The sequence below is a fragment of the Lepisosteus platostomus genome, chromosome 20, assembly GCF_059453375.1.
Source record: "Lepisosteus platostomus isolate fLepPlt1 chromosome 20, fLepPlt1.hap1, whole genome shotgun sequence".
Taxonomy (NCBI): domain Eukaryota; kingdom Metazoa; phylum Chordata; class Actinopteri; order Semionotiformes; family Lepisosteidae; genus Lepisosteus; species Lepisosteus platostomus.
Window position 1 is genome coordinate 3516205 of NC_142630.1, and position 22482 is coordinate 3538686.

Genomic DNA, 22482 nt, shown 5'->3' on the forward strand with positions numbered 1-22482 from the left:
ATAAATCAGAAAGGCCTGCTGAAATAAACACAGGTTGCTTCCCCTTAAATTTCCTCAGGGCATTTCTGTTTGCAGCTCATAAACTGGTGATCCAATTGCCAGTTTAATCCAAAGTGGGTAGTAAAAAAGAAACTAAATCCATCTCCAGAAGTTAACAGATTGCAATCCCATTATGTTGGCTAAGGAGTTATGGGCTGTATAAATTTATTTCATGTCATAAATGGATAAATATTGTAAAAGATTGACAATCACTAGCTAGTCACACTTAAAGACCAGATATATCGAGAACTTTTAATATTGAGCTTAAGATTTCAAGAAGGTCCTTTTTTCTGTCCAAATTATGGTTATGCCTTTGCCTCAGGCACACATTGTTATTTGGACATTCAGCACAGAATAAATATTGGTGTCTTTAGAAAAATATTCTAGACCTTATCTGTGAAACACTTCCTCCCACCACAGATGTACTGTACTGCTTAGTTATGATGGTAATCATCCATAACTTGGACCAGTCAATTAACTGTGACAGAAAACTAACTGAAGTGGATAAGATCTGTTTACACTTTTTTTCTTCTGTGCTGTGCAGCAACGACTATCATGAACAAGTGTAAACAAAAACAATTTGCTGCAATAAAAAGTCACCGCAATATTGAGCTAAAAACTACTGCAACAAAAACAGTGATCAGTTATCTCATTTTAAGTAGATGGAGATTTTGTACATTGTGTACTGTGGTTTTCCCATTGTGATAGGAATTTGAATGTAAGTTTTGTTTCAAATGAATGTTTTGTGCTCTAGAGGAACTTTTCATCCATCATCTAAAGCTAGTTATCAGATTACATTTCTAAACATTTGTGTTTTCAAAGTAATCAGTATGCCTGCTTCTTTGAAATTAGCTTTTAAAATGTATCTGAACATTGAAAAAATCTTAACATAAAGAAAAACATTTTGTACTTTTGTTTTGAGAAACGGTTAACATTTTTGAAAACATATTTATTTCTTCATTTAAATGACTTAATCATTTCTGCAATGGAAAACTGTATTTCTTTCAAAATCCTAACAACCTCACAACAGTTCTGTTAATGGTGTGAAGATAATGACAGCAGCCTTGCAGCTGAATCTAATAAGAAATGCAGACCATTAAAACTCTCTCGATCCTCACAAGTAACAGCTCTAAATATAATGTAGACGCTTCATAAAGGACAAAATAAAATATACAGGCACTTTCAAGTGTGTCATAGATAGTTTGCTGCTCTCCATTAAGAAAAAAGTAAATACAGTATACTCTGCAATGAATTATTGGATTGTGAATATTAAATAGCATTTAACATTTCGTCCGGTAGCTGATTACGGCTATGAACATTAACTTTATATCCAAGAAACATAAATAGAAGTATTTTTAAACAATTCTGCAATTTAATGTTATTAAATAACCAGAGCAAATTAATATTTATATTCCTATAATTCACAGCATATAAATGCACCATAACCCCAAAATATGTTCCTTGTGAGTTACATACACATGCTTATTTAATTGGTCCAGGTTATCCTTGTCTTGCTGATTAACCTTAACTGGATCACAGCAGAATCCTCTGACAGCTGCCTTATACTTACATGCAGAGGAATAGCTGAATTTTTTTAACATGACTTTATAGCATTGTAAAATGGTAAGAGCTATCTGAAAACCCAGATTCCAATAATTCTGACTGTTTATTAGCCAACTGAAAAAGCTAGCAAGTGAAGCAAAAGCAATGTATTTTGACTCTCCCAAAATCTGGAGGACTGATGTATTGTGATCAAATGTGGCCAAGTTGAACAAAACCCTTCCGAAAGAGAAAAATACAGACAACAACCACTAACCTGACATTGTTAGTGGAAAGGTTTATGGAGAGGCTTGAAAAAGAACAGTGGTCAGAGCATGTATTTTTAATGACTGTAAGCCTTGCAGTATCCCATTATTTTGATTGGATCCCCTTGGAAAGGCACTCTGTGACAAAAAGAACACAAGGTTAAGAGGTTAATTATCCAGTGAGATGTGTTCCTGCAGAGCAAATCAATTATAGCCCCTACTTTGAAACATGTTGAATGGTAATGGGTATCATTCTGCCTAGAATAATACAATTGTAATGGAATGAATCTGGCACCAGCGATGTAGAGACCAAAAACTAAATCCTGGTTTTCATTTTGGTTTTGTAATGGTTTTGGTTTTTTAAATAAATTTATTGATAATTTTCTATTGCTCCCTTCATAAATCACACCTTTACCATACCTCTAAAATTCAAGAAATAGAAACGTCTTTTGAAGTTCACTCAGCTGTCTAAGGATCTTTTTCAAATTAATAACAAAGTCTGAAGTGTGTCTTTTACAGATAATAATAGATCTAGTAGTTTTCTGCATCTTTAGAGTTTTTGAGCTTCATTGCAAAAATAACCAAATAACATCAGACACGTACTGGTGTCACTTGGGATGTGAACACCTTTAATTAGTGTGTCATAAACCTATGTATATAAACACTGAACAAAATATTAGGAACCCCCAGTGAAAAGAATAGACTCAGTCCATATCCAGCAGTGAATAATTCAATTGAGGAGCAGGAAAATAATTTCCCTTACCTTCCATGGTAGGAACAATCTCGTTTTCAGCCCTCTTCATATCTTTGGAACCAGTAGAACATGCAGCTCAATCCTATGCACTATAACAAAGAACACAACCTTAACAGAGAGAATTCCTGACAGGAGAATGGGATAGGCCTAGACTGCAGATATTTCCCCATGCATGCTCTGCAGGATTCTGTATTGTCCATGAAATCTTCCAAGATTTGCCCCCTTTGGATTTCTGAATTACTCCCAATAGGAGTGCTACACTTCTTAAGGAGGTACAGTAGGACGAAAAAAAGAAATGAAATAAGCATTATATTGTGTCTTTATGGAGAAGCTGTCTTTGTTTTTTAACTTTGTTTCTGCTGATTTAATGTACGAAGAAAAGGACAGCTTTCCATCAGAATGTACCATGAAAACTTTTTAGTCAAATCAAATTACAGTTACAAGAAGACATAAGACCGAATACCACACCAGGTTAGAGGAAGAGTTAAGAGAAAAAAGAAAGGTAGTTTGAGTTAAGTCATAAAACAGAATCTGATTTAAGATTGTGATGGGACAAAGAAGATGCCTGTTGTCCGTTACAAGGGGTTGAGAAACTCTTTGATAAGAGTGTCATTCTTTAGTCAGGGGGATTCATCATTACGTAACATGGGTAAAAATAGTAATGTAGCTGATCAAAAGAGCAGTAAACTATGCATTCATTACAGAATGTTATTCATGTAACATCATATATGTGACATTGATTTTGGTTTAAAGTGCTAAACCAGTAATTCTTCAAGCAAAATTAACTTGCAGTGATTGACATGATTGTCTTTCCTTTTGTTAGCGGTTTTGTTGAACACTTCATATACCACAGAGCTCAACTCTCAATTTCTTTTCTCAAATCTTGAAGTTCTCTTTTCTCCTCAAAGTCAGATGTCCTAAACCTACTGGCATATCACTTAGCACCTTCAGTGTAACGATATGGAAAGGCTGATGATCACAAGCTACGAATAGGCTGAATGTGTGAATCATTGTAGATCACACAATACAGAGCAGCATGACAGGGATGTGCTGGAAAAAATCCATCTCTTACACAATATCTATCTTTAGTCTTTAAACTCTTAGAATATTTAGGCATATGATAAATTAAGGTAATTTCCCTTTAGCTCTTGTGAAGAAAAAAGTGTGTTTAAAATGAAATAGAAGAATGTGCAGCAGTCCTTTTTCCATGGGATAATTTCAAATATGGCTTATACTGTACCAAGTTCTGTTCTTGCTGTTACACTATATCTATCCCATTTTTTATAGCCAGTTGTTTCCAGAATTGACTCTCCAAAAAGCTGAGAAAGAATCATTCTCCTTTGACGTACAAGTACCCACTTCTAGCACCATGCATTATTTGACAAGCTTCAAGCTCCATGCTGCCTGATAGGAGAGTCAGCACAGATTGGAAGGGTGGCATGTCTCCACTGATGTCACTGCAAACATGCAGACTAAGCAAGTCATAGGAGTTGCTGTTTCCAGGCAAGCCAAGACAGAGATAGCCTGCTAATCCCAGTCCTACCCAGGGGCACTCTGGTCACAGCCAGCTAATGACACGACCCAAGCTTGCAACATCAGCACCAGAGAGCTCAGCCTGCTCCCTGAGAAAACTTCTTCACTGATTAGGCCACTTACTGTATAACCCATTCCTTGTCTGTGGGATAATTTCATTTATCAAATATGGGTTATACTGTAACAAGTGAGTTACACTGATGTGTGGTGAGTGTATTGGCACACTCTGGCTGCCGTTTCGTCATCCAGGTGGGGCTGCACACTGGTGGTGGTGGAGGGGATCCCCATTACCTGTAAAGCATCTTGAGTGGAGTCCTAGCCGTTTACATTTTTTCATCATTAAAGCTTTTTCCAGAAAGCCCAAGTCATACTACTCTTGAGACTCAATTATTTTGTAATGTGTTTTGTAAGCTTTATGGTTATCTTTTTTTATTTCAGCTTTGCAATGAAAGACAGAGGAAGTATTTTGATGAGATAGTTGACTTTGGATGTCAATCACATAGAAACTCCAGGTTTAAAGAGTCTGATCTAACTCTTCCCTCCTTTGGTAATCTGCAACACCAGATTTACTATAAATACTATATATGGCTGATTATTTAGTGGTCCAAAAATAATAGACTACAGCTTGGAGGTCAGGTATAACTTTCTATGGAAATTTGTAGAAGAAAATTCTAGTTGCATTTGTTTAACTTGATTCAAGTCCAGAACCTTCTGACTTGATAACAGAAATGTTTTCAACTCTTTGTCATTCTCATAAAGGGAACAAGAACATTTCACACAGTTACTCCTCAACACGCAGGCTCTGCGCTTTTCAAGTCAGAAACAAGTTTACTATATTACTTTATAATTATTATAGATAACTTTATTACCCTTACGCAACTATATTTTCCTGCTATTAATGCACAACGTGATATAAAGAGGACAAATAACATATGTAAATTGCTTTTGTAGTGCTCTAGTATTTTCACTGAACTTTCTGTTTATTTCCAATTAATGCTAATTAAACAGTCACATAGATCTGCATTACTTTTAATTTTTAAATTAACTTTAGTTGTTTATTTAAGAGATGTTTCTTTTTGGATTGTAAACAACTCATCAACAACTCATCTGTAGCTTTTGTGGTAAGATATTTGAGAAATATTTGTGAAGATTCAACCTGCCTCAGGCTGAGAAAAGAAAATTACAAGGATAAAAATAACATTCTTCCCCGCATGCTACAGTACTTCTCCATGTGCTTCATTTTCACCCTAAGATATCCCAAGATATTCAATTAAATATTCTGATGTAACATTGACATTAAGAGCAAGATGAGAACTTCAGAGGAGGTGTTGAGAAAGTTCAGTATTATACACCTATGTATTAGTGTGTTAGCTAGGTTACAAAATGTGCAGCTGTGTGGCACTTCAGCCTCATTATTTCAGCTGGTTTCCAGACATCCGTGAGGTTTTTTTAATGCCATTCTCAGTTCATCTTTCGATGTTCTGCTTTTTTTATCAAAAGCAAGACATTGGATCAAGTGAAGCGTCTGCTTTTTCAGGCTTAAAAAATGAGAACTTTGATTTTCAGGGTTATATCTTTTTCAGCTGTCAGCTTGGGTTCAGATAATATGCCCCAGGGTCCTGACTCTGAATGAGGGCTTTCCACATCAGTCAGGGTACAGCATGAACTGTATTTATACACAACTGTCGCTCATTACTTTTGGAGGACACAGTTTTTAATGAAGCTTTTGTTCTCGTTTGTCTGGCTGCTTAATTGCCTTTTCTCTGTGAAAGAGCTCTCATCAGGTCCTGTGTGTAGCAGAGCACCGGCTTTTTATAAAGTCCGCACTTAATAGAGTATCAATTTGTTGCCTTGTTCAAATACAAAGTGTCTCTGATTGGTTGATATTTATTCTTTCTTTTTTTTTATCTATGACCACCCACGCCCGTATTATTCAGATTGGAAAACAGTGCTGCAAAAGACATGTTGGCCCCTCCCCCCTTCCCTCTTTTAAAATGTCTTTTTTTTCTCAGCTGTGCTCATATTTCCCATTTAATTCATTTACCAAAATGGGAATTGTAGCAGCTGTCTAGTATAATATTACTTTACCTACCACAATCAATGGACAGTGTTCATCAGTATTTAGGATGGAATGGTACTTTGGATTACTATGGCATTGAAGTGATTGAAATAACCTCAAACTTGGGCGACAGACCTTAACTATTTCTGCACATTCAATAAACTCCCCATTATTGAGTGAAACTGACATTGACAAATGGTGAATTGGAATTCTTTCCCTACAGAAGGTTGAAGCTGCGAATTAATTCTCATTTTTTCGCAATGTTAATCAGATCTAAAGAAATTGTGCGCTTTTTTAATTTCAAGGTTGTGGAAAAATAGCATGCCTGACTGCTGCTTTCCAGTTGTGAGCAGAGCAGGCATCTGACAGAGTCAAGTTTGTAAATAAAAACGTTCTTGTTAAGGGCAGCTGTCCCGTTTTAGGGAGTTTCCAGTCATCTGTATCACTGCAGAATATAAATTAATGTCAAAAATCTTTGCTGTCCAGCATTCTGCCTGCATCCTTTCTATAACCTATCATTATTGTTGTGAGTGTATGACAGTTTTTTATGGGTTTTGTGTGTTTATGTGTTTTCTCAGATTGACTGCTAAAAAGCATGTCTGTGTTGATCTTGTCTTTTCAAACAATGGAATATAGGATAGAATGAGGAATAAAATCACATAGATACTCCATTTATGGAATTATGCTCACACTGTGTAAAAAGTCTAAAATGAAAGTTTATGATTTCAGGACATAAGACTATCCAGGAATGAGAATCAAGACAAGAAGAATACGAGAATATATAGATTCGGCACAGCATTAATGCAAATTGTTTAAAGATATCCTTTAAATACAGAATGGATTTATCCCAGAAGTAAGGAAATCAAAATATAGGGAGTAGTGAACCATATGGTTTAAGAAATCAATTGAAAAAAGAGGAGAAAGAAAGCACTTCATAAAATTATGAAAAAAGAACAGGAGCGGGGAATATGATTGTAATGGTTTGCATGCATGAGTGAAACCAGAGAAGGGCATGAGAGAAATAAATATTGCAAAACAAGATAGTAAAACAATGTTTTTTCCATATTCCAATAGGAAAAGAAAAACAAATAATTAATTTGAGAATAAAGAGTCACTTTAAGATTATGGAAAAAATGGATAATGCATTAAATTGAAATACTCTACATTTAATAAGAATCTACAGTACTGTACATGTCTCAGCCTGAAAAAAGATAAAGTTTTATACTAACTAGTATTAACATGGGAAAGGCAGATATGTTACAGGTACTAGGGGCACTTAAAATAAACAAATAGCCTTGGCCTGGTATTCTACCTTCAGGAAACTTTCAGGTATTCTGCTTCAGGAAAACAAGTTACTTCTATGTTGTTTACAAAACTCTTCATACAGTCAACAAAGTAGCGGTTAATTCCCATTGATTAAGAAATGTTATTTCCCATGTATTAAAAATGAATTAAAACTGGACAAAGCAATTATAGACTAATAATTCTTGCTTCTGTAGCATGTAAGATTATGGAAACTAAACTAGATGAGGATTATCGGTATGGCAATATACGTGTAACAGATAACAGTGATGGGTACAAACATAGCCAATAGTATGATAAATTTGGATTTGTGCTAAAGTTGCTCATAAAAGATGACATCTCAAGTTGCATGAAAAAGCATCTTAAGAATTACAGGATAAAGGTGAATGAGCTATTTGTGATTATGCAATTAGTGGAGTACCACAGGGATCTGAATTAGGACCACTGATTTTCCTAATTGATATCAATAATCTGGATTCTGGTGTAGTTCATAAACTACGCATATTTGACAACAAAACCAAAATAAGATGATTATCAAACATTGTGAAAGCAGGAAAGAGAATTCAAGACATTTCATACATTCAAAACTCAGCCAGAACCTGCTAGATGGCATTTGATATAGACGAACAGTCTGTTACGCACAGGTAGCAAAAACATGAACTATACATACTGTATAACATGAGACGCACAGAGCTGAAAGCGGATACTTACAGTATATGAAAGACATAGGTGTTGACAAACCTTTTACATCAAGGATTTTTTAACCAGGGGACCACAAACCCTTGGGATATTTTGGAAATTGTCCAGGGGTCCTAACAACAATGGGAAACCTCTCAATACCACTCCATGAAGTGTCTAATTTCAACACCCTCACAGAATGTACAGTAACAGTGCTTACAGTGGATCTTTTTATCTGCATTTCTATTTGTAATATTTTGTAATTAATAGCAGCTTTTATAATGATTATAGACCTGGAAAATGTGGCAGACGTGAAGAGGTTTTCACAAACTTAGCTCGAACTATGTGATGGGAGTTAATGTTTGAGAAGTTTGAAGGGAGGAGGAGGGGACAACTCTATGAGGGGAGCTCCAAGAATCTCATCCTGCAAAGAAGTCAGGATATCAGCTTCCACAAGATGACTTGTTTCATATTCCTTAATTCCACAACCCTAAAAAGATGCCACCTGTTTTCATTTTCAAATGCACGTCAGCGTAGCTCTTGTGACCTCGTTGAGTGTTGAGTGGTGCATTTATAAAGTGCATTGCCATAATCATTAAGTATAATGCACTGCAGTGAGCTGAAATATTAAAAAATGTTAATGTACAGTATGTGGATTACTAGAAAACGGTTTGCCCTTTGGGAAGGGAACTGCTCTTAATTTCCGGTATAGCAGGGAGAGGAAGAAAAAGACATGCTAGAACTTCCGCGCTTGAAACACAGCGGGCAGCACTGAAGGGCTTGGGTGATTTATGGCAGGCATTCAAAAAGCTGCCCGTGGAAACAATTTGCTGGTATTATACAACCATAAACAGACATTGATTATGAAGAAAAGAACATTCTCTGAGGCAACAAGGGTTTTCCCCACACTGAATGGTTTTGTAATCTAATTACATGGTACAGAACTACCCTCATTAGCGATGAGGTATAAACAGTGCCTCTGACAACACTGGCTTGGCATCATCTCCTGTGAATCCCAAACAGCAGGTGCTTACTTGCTCCTACTGTCTTGGCTGTGTTGTGTGTCCTTCTTCACAGGATGTATTTGGTAGATGACACACTGATCAGATCACAGATGTACTGTACATCCAAAAGTTCTTCGGATTTAACAGCAGTGTTCACATCTTCTAGCCTAATCAAACAGCAGCACTATCACTTTTTGACTAGACCTTAGAAGTGTAGGCAAGACTGGACCTATGGTAGTTAATATTAAATGGGTGCTGCCTTCCTTTGGATGAGGCATTAAACCAAGGTTCCAGTAAAGATCTCATTAGACTAAAGGAGTGTTAACTCGTTTAGAATCCTGGCTAAATTCTATTCCGGATTTGTACAATCTGTCCTCACTAAAGGTCCACCTTAATTCAAAAGGTTAAGTAATTCCTCACTTCTGCACCTGATCCTCTGTGCAGTGGGGCAGCTGGTGCAGAATGCAACCAGTTGTCAGCCAGGTGGTGCCGTACTTCGTGGTAGATTAAATGTGTCCCTTCCTGAAAGAAAAGGGCTTTGTAATCCTCTGGGATGAAAAAATGCAGTATAAATACAGTTTATTACCATTATAAACAGTCAGTCCCATTGCAGAAATGTATGTTTATGGTTTACAGTAAATTGCAATGTTAAAGCGGTGGAGCTAAACATCATACAAAGGGAGGGCCATGACACTTGGACAGAAAGCTTAACGAGCACAAATGGTCATGCCGGGCTGGGATTTGAACATAGTCACTCCTGGGCTCAGAGTGTGCACAGTGCCACTCCATAGACAACAACAAACTCCACAGCACCAAACAACTAGGTCCTCTACCATGGCAGAGTGTCCACTGTGTGGATTTCAGTGGCGCTGTCATCACTTCTGTAGCTCGCTCATTTAGCCCTGTTACTCCTGCGTCCATCGACTGCAGCTCACCCCTACACTCCAGGAATAAAGTTGGAAATGTGGAAAGCCTGTCACGAAAAGGCATCCAGAGACTTCCCAAACTTAGTGGGTTTTATTCTACAACCTATTTTTTGAAGCTTCATTGTAGTGAGCCAAGACTCCATTTCACCATGATCCTCTAGGAATAAAGTTGAAAATGTTAGAAAGCCTGTCAAGAAAAACTCCCAGAAACATTTTAATGATGTTAGGTTTTATTCTATAACCTACTTTTAAAGCTTCATTGTAGTCAGCCAGGCACAAAAGCAAACAAAGGCATTGGTATCCTGTTTTTAGTCATTTCAGGTTTATTGACACTCTGTCATTCAGTCAGCAATGCGATCGTTAAGGTGTTGTAGTGAAGAGACTAATTTATAGTAATTAAGTTTAGTCTGCAATTCTAGTAGCTATAAAACTGCATCTGGCTATTTTGTAAAAGTGAGATTACAGAATCTCCTTTATCAAATATAACATAGTCTTAGTGACATGCATATTAACTACAGTATATACTGTATCTGTAACATTTGAATGTACACCTAAATATCTAGGTAATGCTGTTTAATTTGCATTATGCACATAAGGTTATAATGCTGTTAGTTAGACCAAATGGTTAATGGCAACTTAATCTATTTATTCATAACTAACAGTGATATTTCCTGCAATTATTTCCAGAGGCTAACGGAGCATCTCTGAATTATATGTTCGGCATCACCCTCATTATCACAGTTCAAAGCTTCCTTGCCAGATTCTTGATAATGCCATTATAATCCCAAAGTGTTTAAAACATATTTAAAAAAGGCAAGAAAATGAGATGTGCATTTAACCCCTATAGAAATGTATCAAGCCATTAAAAACAACACCTGCTAACAGAAGGGCATTTCACTTCAGCATGGTATGGGGGCAATCTGACTGATAAAGTGGAAGTTCTTCTTTTCTAGAAAAAGCTGACAAGCACTCACCAATTTATTTTGTTTTGTTTGCTCTGCCAAGTGTTTTATTTTTGTGTAAGCAGGCAAATATACCAGAAAGACTATATAATTATTTCATGTGTTTGTATGTGCATGTGTTTGTAGTGCATCTGGAATTATTCTGTGTTTAATCATTGACTGATGCCTTGATACAGTATGATTGTTCCTCCTGGAGGAATCACGTGAGGTGCACGATACTGTATATTGTAAATGCTGATGAGTATCCAAGACGATCATACACTCATGGTACTCTAGGTAATGGGAAATAAAAATAGTTATCAGTATATATTGTAAATCAGAAGGACAGGACTGTGTAAGTATGTAAGCCAATTGTCTACAAAGCTGTGGAAGATTATCTTCTTTGAATTAGGCTGGTTCGGAATCACCTCCTTTGATAGCTTTCCTGTCATTCATCATTTTTACATCTCTGGAAGTTATCTGCCAATGCTAAAGGTCAAATGGACGAATCAGTACTAGGAAAGACAAAAGTGAAGAACAGCAATGTAGCAATGTCAACTAGAGCAGAAGTGATGCCGAACGTCTTCCAGTAGCAGAGCTCTTCGCTTTTTCCTCATATAGCAGCCTGCCGTGTGAAGGCGCAACTGGAAACGCACCAGCAAGCATTAATATTTAAACCTTTTCCTTTGAATCATCGTCGAAGCAGAAACTGCCCTATAAAAGAATTCTCAAAGCAGATGGTTGGGATTTGTTCAGGGAAAGTTACTAGTACTACAAAAAGGTGACTCCTTCAATGCTGAAAGCTGGCAAATAGCAATTACATCTGAAACAGCAATAGCACGGAGGACTTCCAACAGGGACATAAAGTATCTGAATATAAAGGGATAAGGAAGGTTTATATTTATCCATTAATTACCTCATTTAATTTAATTGAAACACAGTCCAGATACTGTAGAATGTGGCGTCATCACACCAAATTGCCTGCCGAGTTGTAAATCAGGCACTGTTCCTGGTCAAACGTGATTCTGTTACTCATCTTTATTTTAAGAAGGCTAATGGCTCTCTTACATGTGATGGGATCCTGCAGAGTGACAGATACTGTATGTTGTCGGAAACACCTTGTGGGTGAATTCTGGGGGGCTGATACATGCCAGGGGAGAGCATGGCTAACTGGAATGTATTCCACTTTTAAAAGCCTATTTCACAGTCCGCTCTGAGAGGGAATTGAGTGAAACTGGTGGTTCATGCTGAGTATTGCAATGTAAACTCTCCTATGGTTTTAGGATCATTTGGACTAACTTTCAAGGACAGGTATGTTGTAACGTGTAACATTTCATTCCAATACACCGTATTGGGCAGAGATATATGCTTCACATTATCCGAGCGATCTTCACATTTTTATAGTTATCACTAGAAATGGGGAGCTTGGTGGCACAGTCGCTAGCTTTGCTGCCTTTCAGCACTGGAGCTCTGGGTTCAATTTTGAACCTGGGATGCTATCTGTGTGGAGTTTGTAAGTTCACATCGAATCTGTGTGGGTTTCTTCCCACTGTCCAAATACACACTGGTAGGTTTATTGGCTTCTGGGAGAATTCGCAGTGTGTATCTGTGTGTGTGCCCTGCGATGGAGTCCTATCCAGGGTGTACCCTGCCTTGCTTGCTGGGATAGGCTTCAGCTCCCTCGTGACCCAGAATTAGGTGAAACAGTTAGAAGATGGATGGTTCATTAGAAATGTTTCTTGTGCTTTCTAAGATTTACAGTCCTTTCTGATTTTCAAACATCCCTAATGGAGGAATACACCTCGCGTGTCCCTTCCTAACACAGGGGCATTTTAAATTAAAGTTTTAACCGTAATCTCTTAGCATGTGAAAGCACATATGACATGATTTTGTTTTTCTGCATCTGATATGTGGGTAGATGTAAACTTGTGGGTGTCAATGTGACAGTGTTAGTCAAAGTGGGATAAGAATTATAATGTGTTTAGCGAACAGACATTTTTGCTACAAGGATGCTAATCCGTAATTTGCCACTTTTGTAAAGCAGTAGGTCACACCAGAACTCAATTAATTTACCTTTCTCGGCAAAAGCGTGTCTGTGAAATTCTTTATCACAAAACCAAGCTGGGATAGTATTTTGACCTATTAAATCCTGCAGTTTGGACAAATGTTGTTCTTTTTGATATTTTGCAGTAATACCTTGTGTATTTTAAAATTAATCTTTGTTCTACAAGTCTGTAACAGAATACAATACATGGGAGGACCTAATTTTGGCTCAGATTTATTGAGGTACTGTGGGCATTTAGTGTCACTGGGTGAACTGTAATGTTTTCATACAGTATGTGCAGGGCTCCCTGTTTGCAATTGTCAGCACATCGTGTGCTGCCATAACCAGACATTATCCCCTTCATTTTACTTCGGAAATTCTTCATCAGCTCCTTTTTTTAAGGCATCCTCCTCAATCCTGCTGTGTACCAGGAAAGAGCTGCAATTCCTTTGACCAGAAATCAACAATATGTTGCTACCAAAGGGACAGAAAACAAAAGTTATACTGTAGTTAACTACTGTAGTGTCAAGTATGTTTTTGTGTGTGTGTGTCCAGCCCTTGTAGACCAAAGTCCATCAGGTTTTCTAACTCTCTTTAAATCATCTGCTCCAGTTTAGTCCATAATTAGCCCAAAAGTGTTTTTTAAGATAAAAGTTTGAATGATAACCTGCAGAGAACCTGCCTTTCTGGACCAGAGGGCAATATGTACTATATAGGGGGATATACTGTATACATTCACAATCTGTATCTGGGGAGCTGATAAATCATTAACTAGGACAAGATCATTTGAATTAGCTCCAAAAATGAACTTTTATGAGTGTAGTCAAAATAAAACAGTCCAAGCCGTTAAAAGAAAGATGACTCAAAATGCAATGATAATAGAAAATATCCAGATGAGGCCCTAGATAGAGGTTATTTTAAAGTTTGTGGTCACTATGCCAAGTGAACAATTCACTGAAAGACTGGCTAACCGTAATGTAGAACTGATGGTCTTATGTCCCTCAAACTCAGGCTGCTGCCAGAAAGTCAGTTACTGAGGCAGCTGGCTCACTATGTAGTAATATTAACCAAAAATCCCCTGCTGGGATAGGCCTTCCCTATTCACCTTGACTTCACCATGCAGGAGTTCATCAAGTTGATTGGTTTATTTAAAAAACTCCATCAGGAAAACTGTGTACCGTGGAGAAATTACATTTGGTGCATGGGGAAATGGGACCGCAGGGTGCACACTGACATGGTCATGACGGTGAAAGACAAACTCTAGCCTCAGCCTTTCCCTGTGTGCAAACTGCCATGGTTTGTGATATCAAGTACCCATAGTACTCACTGTACTAATTGAATTTTTTTTAAACAATTGCATGCACCATAGCCCCTGATAACGTGGCCATGCAATCTGCAGGTGCCACTTTATGCAAATCTTTGAAAACAGTTCATAAACAGGTTATGTGTTTCATACAGATAAACAGTACCAGACAGCAGAGATGAGATATGTGCTTCACATTAGCTGAGCAGTTTTCACATTTTTATCATTAATTTTCTGGAAAATATCAAATTACCTCAATTACACTGTGTCCCTGCATTACAAGGTGTCTTTATTTACGGTTGGGCCTTCAGATTGGTGCTGCTTTCCATCTGTAGGGATAGTGAAAATTGCTAAGCAAATAGATGCGTCTCCAATGTGAATAAATAAGGCACCTCTTTTCGCACTATACGCTAGTTGTGGTGTGACAAAAAGCCCATCCGTAGAGCAGTTAATGTATTCAACCACTCTTTTTTTTTTCTTTGATGCATCTCTACCCACGTCTCTGTGGTTCTCAACAAGTCCACAAATGTACAGTGACATTTCATGAACCATTGTTTCTTAAAACCGTTTTGTTTCTGTGGAAAAAAAAATAATTTGAAGCCAGGGGCAACCAGCCTCACTGGAGCTAGCAATAAGCAATTTCTTTTTGTAATAGGTGTTCTAATAAAAAATGAGCATCACTGTATGACATTGTGGAGCTTCTGTTGTTTGTGGACTTTGCTCTGTGTAATTCACAAGGTGTACATTTCAGGAATGTGCCTTCTGCCTAGTGATGCAGATGGCTTTCTTAACAAGACGAGCTGAAAATATTGATTTTGTTTCCTGCACACCAAGAGAATTAAAGAGGTAAGACGGTCTGAGTGTGGTGGCAAATGTGCAATGAACATAGCTGTAATATTGTTTTAGCATAATTGAAAGTGAAGACTAAAGATCAAAGAATCAGTGAGTTCTTCTACCCTGGGTTTATCGTGCAGTACCTCTCTGTAGACAAAGGAATTGCATTGCCGAACAGCAGTTCTTTTTCAAGAGGTTTTGAACTAGGTTAGCCTAGTTCTAGTTTTCTGAATTTTCTCCAGAATATTTTTCACTATTCTCCGACAGCATGCAAATTAGGATTGACACCTCTCTTTTAATCAGAAATGAACAAATCAGAATATATGTAGAAATACTTCTTTCACTGGATTAGAGAAACTAATAAGGAAGGGTTTTGACATGGTGTAATGAGAATTACAGGACACCAGTTCTCTTTTTCAGGCTTTCTTTATTAATTCTTAAGCTAAAGATCAGAGTGGCTGTGGCTGGAATCTGTTGCTAAGAGGATTGTTGTTGGTTTTTTTTACTGCACATCTTAAGAGTTCTAAACCTTTTTCATTTCTAATAAATTATACTTGTGAACCCAGAAAAGGGAAAAAAAAACACTCATTTCAGAACAAGCATGCAGTGATATCCACCCGCCACCTCACATGAGTTGTGTTTGAACTTAATCTGTAACAGAAGCCATTCTTTCTGAAGACCTCTGTTCACATTCACGAAGAATGCAGCTAAAATATTTTTTTCTAAGAAAGGAAGGTTTTCTAGCATTCAGTACTGTATGAAATGTGATCATAAATTTTCTGTACTTTTGCAAGAAATGTTGCAAAAATACCTGTGTAGAATACTTTACGAATGTGCTTTTCAAATTTCTGCACATTACATAAGTACAGTATGTACTGTGTACATAAAAAAATGTACACATTTTATTTACTCTGAATAAGGATATCTGAACACTTTATAAAGGATGCTTTTCTGATGAGGGTTTAAGAAAGTGACCTGCAGGATCTTAGTTAATTCTCTGCAAACTATAGTGAATTTAATAAATTATTGATGAAGCTCCCCAAAAAATGACATTCCCCTTTCTTGCTCTATGACCTTCAAAAGAGTCAAACTAGCTGAAAAAGAGAACAGCCACAATACTGAAAATGAGATGAACACTAAAACGATCATTATAAATTTGAAATTTCTGAGTATGTTCTCACATTTTGCAAAACTCACCAAAAATGATTATATGCCAAACTGAATAAGAAGTGAATATGAATAAATATAATTATAATTACACACATAATAGTATTTCATTACGTAAATGATGATTTTTTGCAAAGCCTTTATGTACTAGAGTAGCAAAAATGTTTCTCGCAGCTTGTGGCTTAGCACGTTCATATTGCTGTAATGAGTAGAATTATTGTAACATTACAAAAATTAACGTTAAAATTAACATTTGCTGAAATTCTAGTTAGAAGATAACTGATTTCAGCTTAGGTCAAAATAGCTACTTTAATTCTTATGAGGCAGCAGAACATGAAATACAGCATTACAGTTTGGGGCTCTGCTTATTATTGGATGGGAAAATGGGAGTAATATGCATGTATTTTCAGTAGTCATCAGACTTTATAGAAACACAAAATTGAGGAAAATCGCAGTGCTATATTTTCGGCATTGTTCTCTTAATGGCATTTAATTTATGTTCCTAAATATAGGCAGATTATTAGTAAATGTGAAATATTTTCAAACTCCACAGTCAGACATCTGCATTATTTCAGATATATAACACTTTTAATAAGGTTGAAAAATAAGCCCCCTATTAATCCTGAAGAAATAACAAATTCATAGTTTATTAAATACTAATAGATTAGCCTTAAATGTGGTTACATATTCAAGTTATCCTCTTATAGTCTGTTACACATAAAGTGTATATATACACGTACCTTTGAGTGAAATGTGGACAAACCCTCAGCTTTATTACTTGATCATCTTTTCTCTGACTGTAATGCAGTTAAAACAATTTACAGATTGTGTTTTGAATATATTCAAATTTGTTGATAAAAGTAACATTCATAGATATTTGTAAGTAGTCTATTGACAGGTGTTAATATGCTACTGTATGTGTTCATGGTCTATTAAGCACTTACTTATGCTTTATTGTTACACTGTAATTTTAACTGTAATTTTATTTTTTCCAAAGAATGTACTGGATGAATGTTAGCTCGTAGCACTATAGGTTGTGTTTCACTTCCGATTCCGAGTTAGGCAATACAGGTACTAATATGTTTATTTTATCCTGCCCTAATTGTTTTAAGCATAGTATCCTGCATTTACTGCAGTAACAGTCAAGTTTCAGGCAGGCTTAACACTTCTAACTGAACCCGTTTGGAAAGCATAATAAATTAGTCACATGGTGACCCTAGCCCATTTCAGGCCATTGATATGTTTTTGATTCAGTCAGAAAAATGGATTCAGGATTCAGGAAGAAAAAGGTCTTGACAAAGAAATGTTGTAGCTTTTCAGCTGTGATGTCCTAGTATTCTCAAAGTCAGTCAAATGGAAACGAGTTACTGTAATCAGCTGCAACTGCAAATCAGCCCCGGTTCTGGAGACAGGCTTTCTTACCTAAAGAACCAGCCCCCTGCAACACAGATAGTGTCAACAGGTTTGCCAGGTCTAGGCTGAAATATAACCCTGGATTGCAATGAAAATATTCTCACTGTTTCTTGTTTTGTTTTTGGTTTTAATCTTAACAAGCGCACTTACTTTAGAAGAGTCTCCAGCCACCGTTTGTGAGACTGATTTGATTACTGCAGAATGCAGACAATGTTGAGACAGGTTTATTTATATATTATATAGAAATATCTGTACTCTATGTACAGTATGAATTTGTATTTTCTTTTCTTTTTTCACTTCCCACAAAGGGGTTTTCATCAAGTCAGACTGTGATTTTCACCTCCCATGATTTTAAGAGACAATAAATTGACCCATGGCTATACGAATTGCTCTGCAATTTAATATCCCAGTGGGAATCCAAAATTAAAATGGAGGGAAAATGGAAAAAGTAGATATCTTGACTCTGCTACTATAATTTCTCATTCCTGTTCTTAATTAACTCTTACATCCAGCACAGCAATTCCATGATGATCTTGTTTCTTTAATCCTTAGTTTTTGATTGTTCTAATAGCAACTGCATACAATAACAGTTTAATTTCAGAGTAACACAAAGTATTCTATCGGGTCATTAGCAGAAAACACAGCAAATAAAAGCATTCTCCACTGCAAATAAATGAGCAGATATCATAATTCACCCACTGTTTAATTCTGACAGGCTGTATGGGGGTGCTCATCAGGGGAGCCAAAGATATTAGGAGATAAAAGAATGACAATGATATCATCAATGGGCAAGGGAATAATACATTTAAAATTAAAAGAGTGCCGTTTAATTAAATGCTTGAAAGGATGGCTTTTATAACCATGTTTCAAATTCCTGTAAGTGCTATCATCTCAGTAACCATATGTGATTATAACTGATGGGCCAGGGAATGGGTTTGAACCAGACTGAAAATTCAATTAAGAAACTAAATAAGAGATCACAATTGTTTTTTATACATCTCATCAGGTTACCCTTTACATCTATTAAAATAACCTCCAACTGGCACAGATGTGTGCATATCTCCGAGATTAACAGCTATACAGTACCTGTGAGTATAAAAGTGAGAGTGCCTAGGTGGAATTATGGACATCGATGGCCAGTATTGTTGATTTAGCAGTTACCTTGGTTATCTGTAGGAAACTGAATCGTTTCCTTTTGAAAGCGAAACTGTTTCCCCAGAGAGGCACATTGGAAATTGGTTTCATTATTATGTCCATTGGAAGAAATAGTGCTTACTTTATTGAGTAAGATAAAAAATGAAATAAAAAAATCTTATAAGGTTTTGGTGAATTTCCAATACAGTGTACTGAAACAACTCAATTTATTGTCCTTGGCAATACTGGTACTGTGTACTGTATAAAAGGGAAGCACTGAATACATCCTCTTTTCGGAATGATTAGCTTGAGAAGAATTATAAATTGTTGTAGAAAAAGATACTTAAACATTTGGCACTTCCTCAGTGAGCAGTGAATAGTGTCTTAAAGCAGTGAGGCATGGCATATCAGTTTTTGAATTGCTGCCTAGTCCAGATTTTGTCACAGATGAGCGAGTCTTTCCTTCGGTTGAGTCACATTAGTGCATGTGTTAACCACTTTGCAGGCAAAGAAGAGTTCTCCAGCTTTTCTTTGCAGGCTCAGTGACACCTGATCTGTGGAAGAAGCTCGTTATGATGTTTTTATTTCAGGGCTGTCATAGTTTTCTGAACTGAAGCAGGAGGCTCCATCTTCATCCTGGGGTGCTCTAGACTAAAAAGTATTCAGTCATATAAAAATATGATAAATAGCAAGCTAGTAATCTAAGTGTATCTAAAAGTACAGTACAATTAATATATGGTGTAGTTTTTGTAGTTTTTGTTTTATTCTTTAAAATGCCTAAGACAATCACATAATAATTCTACCTACCTCCTGTGTATGACATGAATTATTTTGATTCATATTCTTTTCATTCAGATCCTTTGATGATAAATTCTGAGCTATGCCTACATAATATGTAGAATGTCTGTATTTATTAGAGTTGTCTGTGAGTTACAAAGTCAGAATTGCACTAGTAATGGATTCCAGGCTGTCTATTATACTGTAGCTAATGATATGGAGATTGTAGCAGCAGTACAATATCTGCAGAGCTCCATGTGATGGGGGAGAAATTACAGTATCAGTTCACTCCGCAGACAGATGTTGTACAGCAGCAAAACAAAATCAGAAAATTGTGTTTTTTCAGAAAATTAACACATTCACACAGCTTTCTAAATATTAGTCTAAAGCAAATATAAAAGCTTGGCTTTTTAGACAGTAAATTGTGATCCTGACTGTGGTCGTTAACTGTTCCAGGTATAGGTGTTCCTAACAAGTTCATTTAAATTACAATAACTTCTTGAAGAGTTTTAATTTTTTACTTCTGTTCAATGCCTCTCACTGATAGTTATTGATTGCAAATGGACAATGGCAACTGCCCAGGTTTAAATCCAGAAAACTGAAAAGGCTGTTAAGATGTGAAGTATGATGGTTTATGTCTTGTGTGCAGTCAGCACAAATCATCTCACCTACGCATCTTTAAAGATTTCAAAATATATTTCTGGGATGCTGAAGTCAGTTAAGATGGAGGCCTAAATTCTATTATTGTCCCAACTTTCATTCTGTTAGACATCTAGTTTTTTTACTTTCTGTTACATGAAAGACCCAGGATCTCTGAAACATCTCTGTTTCTTAAAATTTGAAATGGAGCATCACTGTAAGTGCTCAGTCTGTCTTAATTTAATATTTGCCCAATATTGTTAACACATTAGAGACACAAATTAATGCTTGTGTCTTATAACTTTCAAAGGCAGTGGACCATTAGTAATTTAAAAGAATGCTCATGGACTGTTTTACTAAGATGTAACATTGCATAGAGATATAATGGTTTTTGGTACCAACGTACTGTATTTGCATTATAAAAACTATTCACAGTTTGTGATGGTACTAGGGAGATCCTTTTTTATTTTTTTGTAACTATTGGAGATTTAATTTTTCTTTCACTCTTAAAAAATTAAATAAATTCATCAATCTCTGAAATACGGTGAAATTGGGTGAGCAGCTGCAGACTGTCTAGAATGAATAGAATGAATGAATTCTGGGTGGTGGGGGCTTTGTGTGATGTGAAATATCCATAGCCACTCCCTTTCAGGTCTTTTTAGAACCATGGTCAAAACTAGCCAGGTTAGATCAGCTTCAAAAAGCATGTACTTCTAAACACCACTCCTGTAAAGAGAATTTGGTTTTAGCTTTAGGTTTAAGAAAATGTACACTACGTGCACGTGACACTTGCTACTTGTAATTTGATCATGAATAATCGAGGAATGGTACTACGTATATTCCAATATTTGACTAGGCATCTTTGCTTCCACCCTCTCATACAGCTGCACAAGTGCAGTGAGTGTACTTTTGAATTGGAATTGAGCTTTATGAATGAAATATATCTTCTAGCTGGGGAAAAAAGCAGTTTAACCTGAGATGTGAAGTACAAAAGGATATGGACATTTTGGATATTAAACTTGCTTTCACATAATTTAAATAGAATTTCAGAGATTTTCCCAGACAAAAGCATATTCCTTTTGTGCAGACAGTTGCTGTGTCTCCGTTTTCCAGTTCAGGTGCCTCAGAGGCATCGGATTGTACCTTGCATTGGGACTTGCATTCGATCCATGACCTATCTTTCACAGTCATCCATCTACACAACTGCCAGCAAAAATCAATTTCTATTTCTAATCTGAAAAAGCCCATGCTCGCTTGACTTCAAAGCTTGCACTTCACAGGGATCTTCACTAGAAGGAGCTGTCAACAGATTTTGCTGATGAACTATATACCAGGACCACATCATTCACATTCTGCACAGCTTTATTGTACTTACAACAAGCAGTTAATTGTGTTGGTTTCATAATGACTTTACATTAATTCATTTTGCTAGTGCAAATGTTAATTAATTTTGTTTCTTAAGGACATGTCTTTCATGCATTCCAGAATGCTGTGCAAGACAAAACAAAACAGTATATACTTTGAGGGCATTAAATATAAAAAGGTAATTTTAAAAGAATCATTGAAAAAGAATACTGGTACTAGAAAAAGTGATTTGAGGTCCATCATGCTATTATTGTATGTTTCATCTTCAGTGAATTAGTCACTGATACGGAACAAATGTGCACTGATGCAGCTGTAAATGACATTCTTTGGCAGTGTCTACAAAACAAAGTAACAGAGGAATTAGGAAAAAAAAGACATTCTGAATGCACTAGAGTTTAACACAGGTTGCACAAGTTAAAAATGAGTGATTGATATAAACCACATCTGGTCAATTAAGATAATCAGAAACATTAATCTAGACAGTTGCATCTTATAGTGTCGACAGGGAAACAACAACAATAGAGTCGATTATCCCTCTGAAGCTAACCAGTGTTTTTAAAAAAAAACAATAGACAGGGCTTGAAGAGCAAGGGGCTACACAAGATAATCCACTCAAATAGAGAGAGCTGTCATAGCATTGAAGGCAGGCATCACCTCTTGTGCAACCAGGCCATTATTTTTGTATGGCAGGATCTCTGCAGTGTCTAGTGTAGGAGGAAATGTCGCCAAATGGGCACCTGAGTTTCTCTAATGAGAGCTGCATCT

At 36.5% G+C, this 22482-nt stretch overlaps 1 protein-coding gene and 1 long non-coding RNA gene across 2 annotated transcripts in view; one reads left to right on the forward strand and one right to left on the reverse strand.

The window, feature by feature from the left end:
- Positions 1–22482, forward strand: part of cdh13 (cadherin 13, H-cadherin (heart)) — a 405276-nt gene that overhangs the window by 366318 nt on the left and 16476 nt on the right. The window lies entirely within an intron of this gene.
- Positions 1487–22482, reverse strand: part of LOC148644281 (uncharacterized) — a 109706-nt gene continuing 88710 nt past the window's right edge. The window contains exons 4-5 of the long non-coding RNA XR_015928775.1: positions 2608–2687; positions 1487–1982 (exon numbers count right to left, since the gene is read on the reverse strand). This is a non-coding gene — a long non-coding RNA (uncharacterized LOC148644281). The remainder of the gene's footprint in view (positions 1983–2607; positions 2688–22482) is intronic.